At 36.9% G+C, this 5,643-nt stretch overlaps 1 protein-coding gene across 1 annotated transcript in view; it reads right to left on the bottom strand.

The window, feature by feature from the left end:
* RASAL2 (RAS protein activator like 2) overlaps nt 1–5,643 on the bottom strand; it is a 396,824-nt gene that overhangs the window by 141,803 nt on the left and 249,378 nt on the right. The gene's annotated exons all lie outside the window — the stretch shown is intronic.

Raw genomic sequence — 5,643 nt, forward strand, 5'->3', positions numbered from 1 at the left:
CAGAAAAATTGTCTATGTTCATGTGCTGTTTACACACATACATACACACACACACACACATATAGAGAGTCTGGTAGGATAAATACTAATTGTTAATTTTAGTTATATGTGCAGAAAATAATAGAATTCCTGGAGTGTGGGAGAAGGAAGAGCTTTTTATACCCGGGCCTGGTTTGAACTGTTAGGAATGCCAGCTATTACTGTTATTTTTTTAATTAAGATTTTATTTAAAATAAACCCACATAATACTTCAATTATTATAATGGATTAGAAAATTATATATAATCAAGGGAGCACGGAACTTGAAACTTTATTCAATTAACTTTTTTGGTTTTCAAGTAGGATTTATTTGACCTCAGGAAAAGTAAGATTTAACTTATGATGTCTTACAAAGAAGAAGATCCTAAGAGTCATAGTTTTTGTTTGTTTGTTTGTTTTTTGTGGTACGCGGGCCTCTCACTGTTGTGGCCTCTCCCGTTGCGGAGCACAGGCTCCGGACACGCAGGCTCAGCAGCCATGGCTCACGGGCCTACCCGCTCCACGGCATGTGGGATCTTCCCAGACCGGGGCACGAACCCGTGTCCCCTGCATCGGCAGGCGGACTCTCAACCACTGCACCACCAGGGAAGCCCTAAGAGTCATAGTTTTAAAGCCCCAAACCTACATACTTCTATTTCACTCAGATTCTACACACTGCCGCATTCTCTTTTTTCTCCTCTTAATGGATAGGGAAAATAGTTTGTGACAATGTTTTCATATATATTTTGTATTACTGTGTTCCTCACACTGAACAACCTTAATGTCTAAGTTTTCTTCAAGATCTTATTTTCTAGCCTTTCCATCACTGAAAACACATCCCAAATTTTGTAGATATGGCACACAGAAGAGAACACAGTACTCTAATAAGGACTACAAATTAAAACGGAAAATAACTTCATTTCTCGTGTTATGTTTAAAAACATAATCTAATAAACAAAGCAAAATAAAAATAAATAAATAAAAGTTCAAGGAATAAGAGCAGCACAGGTTACCAAGAATTATGAGGCATTAAAAGATATGCATTTGGAAAGATCTATAATTAGAAGGCAGGATTGAAAATGGGCAGGAAACTGTCATGATGGACAGGATATACAACATCTTTAGAGGCCTAGGGAGTTCCCTAGAGTTCAGATCATTCTTCAACAGCAAAATAATTTAAGAATGGATAGGTCTGTAACTTTTTAATTCAGAAATTTTAAAAAATTCAGAACTGTCATTCATCAGTTGATGATAAATATGAGGTGGGGTCACATGTTCATCAACAGTTTATTTGGCTTCAGAATCTGTTTGGCAATATTTGCATGATTATATTGTGTTTTCCTTTATTTTATTAAAAATGGGTGGGAGATTGAAAATGAAAATGCTGCTATCACAGAAAAGAAGCATAGGCCTCATAAAACTAATATTAATTTAACTGAAATAAAGATGAGATTGTTAACCTGCCAGAACTAGAGGATCATTAATTTCAATGAATAGTTTACATTCGATATGAAGGAGGGGAAAAAAAGCACAATTAAGAATCGTGCACAAAGGCTTTGGTGTTTATGATGTGGGTATATATGGTACTCACATCTTTGTATAATCCTCTACCCTTGGGTGTAGGTGGGGCCCTGGATCTGTTAATATGATGGGATAGTCACTCCCTTGATTCGGTTGTATTATATGGCAAAGATGATGCTATAGTCATTCTTGTGATTATGTTGCATATTATACTGGACTCCATAATAGTAGACTAGAGTAAGATTCTCTCACTGGCTTTGAAGAATTAAGTTGCCATGCTCTGGGAGTGTCACAGGAATGAGACGCAAAGGTGGTCTCTAGGAGCTGAGAATGACTCCCTGCCAATAGCCAGCAAGAAAACGATTCTCAGTCCTACAACTACAAGAGGACTCTGAGTTCCAGATGAGAATGCAGCCTGCTAATACTTTGGTTTTGACCTTGTGATACGCTGAGCAGGCAACCAGCTACGCTCTGCCTGTACTTTGGTTGTATAGAAACTGAGAAATAATAAATGGGTGTTGTTTCAAGTCATTGAGTGTATGGTTGTTAAACAGCAATAGAAAACTAATTTAGTATGCTAACATGAAGACACTGAGCTTGAGTAAAGCGTGAAATATGAAGGATCTAGTGGAGAAGATTGCTGTAAATGAATCCGTAAAGAGCTAAACACATGCATTTTAATGATTCAGAACTGGAAGGATAAGATGGAGGGGGGCGATTTATGTGAGAAGAGAAGAAAGGCATGCTCAAGAATATATCATGTTTGTATTTTTGCAAAGAAAAAGAAGGAAATTAACATTTATTAAGTATCTTCCATTTACTGTGTTGGATACTTCCACATTTCAGTGATGAAAAAGCTCTTTTAGACATTTCTCCAAAGAAGATATACAGATTGCCAACAAACACATGAAAGAATGCTCAACATCATTAATCATTAGAGAAATGCAAATCAAAACTACAATGAGATATCATCTCACACCAGTCAGAATGGCCATCATCAAAAAATTTACAAAAAGTAAATGCTGGAGAGGGTGTGGAGAAAAGGGAACCCTCATACACTGTTGGTGGGAACGTAAATTGATACAGCCACTATGCAGAACAGTATGGAGGTTCCTTAAAAAACTAAAAACAGAACTACCATATGACCTAGCAATCCCACTGCTGGGCATATACCCTGAGAAAACCATAATTCAAAAAGAGTCATGTACCACAATGTTTATTGCAGCTCTATTTACAATAGCCAGGACATGGAAGCAACCTAAGTGTCCATCGACAGACGAATGGATAAAGAAGATGTGGCACATATATACAATGGAATATTACTTAGCCATAAAAAGAAACGAAATTGAGTTATTTGTAGTGAGGTGGATGGGCCTAGAGTCTGTCATACAGAGTGAAGTAAGTCAGAAAGAGAAAAATAAATACTGTATGCTAACACATATATATGGAATCTAAAAAAAAAAAAAAAAATGGTCATGAAGAACCTAGAGGCAAGACAGAAATAGAGACGCAGACCTACTAGAGAATGAACTGGAGGACACGGGGAGGGGGAAGCATAAGCTGGGACAAAGTGAGAGAGTGGTAGTGTATATATGGACATATATACTCTACCAAATGTAAAACAGATAGCTAGTGGGAAGCAGTTGCATAGCACAGGGAGATCAGCTCGGTGCTTTGTGACCAGCTAGAAGGGTGGGATAGGGAGGGTGGGAGGGAGAGAGATGCAAGAGGGAAGAGATATGGGGATATATTTATATGTATAACTGATTCACTTTGTTATAAAGCAGAAACTAACACACCATTGTAAAGCAATTATACTCCAATAAAAATGTTAAAAAAAAGTATTATTTTTCTTCCAACAAAACAAGTAATCACATATCCTTTAAAGGCATAGAAATGTTTTTAAAGCAAAATGATATTAAAGCCAAAGGTACAGAAAACTCGTATTAAATTTGTATCTAGAACTAATTAATAACTATATGTAAAAATTAATGTGTTTGGTATGAGTATATTTATATCTTTATATACACTACAGAAATATATATATAAATTGTTACTACTATAAAATATTTAAGTCATATGAAAATTAGTGTTTTATATGTCTTTGAATGCTTATGAATGGTACTTTGAAAGTTTATGGAAAGCCTGGTAGTTCTATTATTCACATCCTGCAATTCTGTTTTGAAGATGCACTTATAAGCCCAGTCTATCTGAGGCTTTCCCCATCTAACCCTTTAAATTACTCCAAATGTAAAGTCCCTGACTGCACACATAGACTAGGCAAATTTATTTATTTATTTTTGGCTGCACCACCTGGCTTGCCGCATCTTAGTTCCCTGACCAGGGATTGAACCCGTGCCCTCAGCAGTGAAAGTGCTGAGTCCTTACTGCTGGGCCGCCAGGGAATTCCCTAGGCAACTTACAATTTAAGAATAAACATGGGGTCATTCCTCACTCTCTATGTAGACAAAATGGACTTTCAAAGAATATCATACCATCATCCTGAAAGTCTGCTTACTGTTTTTCTTTGTTTGTTTGTTTGTTTTTGCAGTACGCGGGCCTCTCACAGGCTCCGGACGCGCAGGCTCAGCGGCCATGGCTCACGGGCCCAGCAGCTCCGCGGCATGTGGGATCTTCCCAGACCGGGGTACGAACCCGTGTCCCCTGCATCGGCAGGCGGACTCTCAACCACTGCGCCACCAGGGAAGCCCTTGCTTACTGTTTTTTGTTTCTATTTTGTGGTTTTGTTTTAGCAAAATGGAAAGATTATAAAAATATCTTTTCTCAGATTCTTTACTAAAGGATAACATGCATTCAGAAAAGTGTATAAATAATGAGTGCACAGGTCAATAAAGTTTTTCAAATGGAACTCATCCCAGTAAATAGCACCTAGATTAAACAAAACAGGACAGAACAAAACAAAACAGCATTACCAGCAACCAGAAGCCTCCTTTATACATCCTTTCCAGTCATTACCCCATAAGAATAATCACTATCCTGACTTCTATCACCTCAGATGAATTTGAACTATATAAAAGTGGGATCAAACAATGTATATATTCTTTTGAGACTAACTTTTCATGCTCAATATACATTTGTGAGATTTATCCATTCTGTTGCAGGAAGCAGTAGTTCTTTTCAATGCTGTATAGAATTCCATTGTGTAAGCAAACCACAATTTATCCATTCTACTGCTAATGAGCATTTGGGTGGTTTCTAATTTTTAGCTATTATGAACATTTTTTGTACAGGTGTTTTGGTGAACCTATGTATGCATTTCTGTTGGGTACATATATAGGAGTGGAATTGCTGGGTCACAGAGCATTGTTCAGCTTTAGTAGATACTGTCAAATAGTTCTTCAAAGTAGTTGTACAAATCTATACTTTCATCAGTAGTGTGTGAGAATTCCTTTTGCTCTAGATCTCTGTCAACATTGGGTATTTTCTGTTTTTCTCATTTTAGACATTCTGATGGTTATGCAATTCCATTCTGGTTTAAATTTGCATTTCCCTGATGAATAATGAAACTGAGCACCTTTTCATATACTGAAGACCCACTTGGATAGGCTCTTTTGTAAAATGGGCATTGAATTCTTGCCTTTTTCTCATAGGTGTGTAGGAGTTCGTTATATATTATGATTGGACATTAAAATTTTAAAATATCTCTTTTCAGATTGTCAGAGAAAAATGTAACATAAGCAACATCTGGACTAAACCTGGAAAGCCTTAAAAAAGAACAGTTTCTATTCTCCTGTAACACAGGTATGACAGGGGAAAAGAGAAACAAAAAGTCTACCTTTAAATATTTAATTCAAGAACTAAGCAAAATAAAAATGGGCTTATAATTTCTGACACTGGAAGAGACCTACTGGGAAGCTGTCATAAATCACAGTATTTTATAGCAATAAAATAGTCACGTCCTTGAAGCTCACTATTTCTTGTTAATTAAAATTTGATTGTCAAATACATTTTGCAGTTTCTCAGAAGATATGTTTCTGAGAAAAACTGGTAAATAATTGGTTGGATTTTCTTTTTAAAAAAGGACCAGGGCTTCCCTGGTGGCGCAGTGCTTGAGAGTCCGCCTGCCGATGCAGGAGACGCGGG

The sequence above is a fragment of the Lipotes vexillifer genome, unplaced genomic scaffold (assembly GCF_000442215.2).
Source record: "Lipotes vexillifer unplaced genomic scaffold, Lipotes_vexillifer_v1.1 scaffold76, whole genome shotgun sequence".
NCBI lineage: Eukaryota > Metazoa > Chordata > Mammalia > Artiodactyla > Lipotidae > Lipotes > Lipotes vexillifer.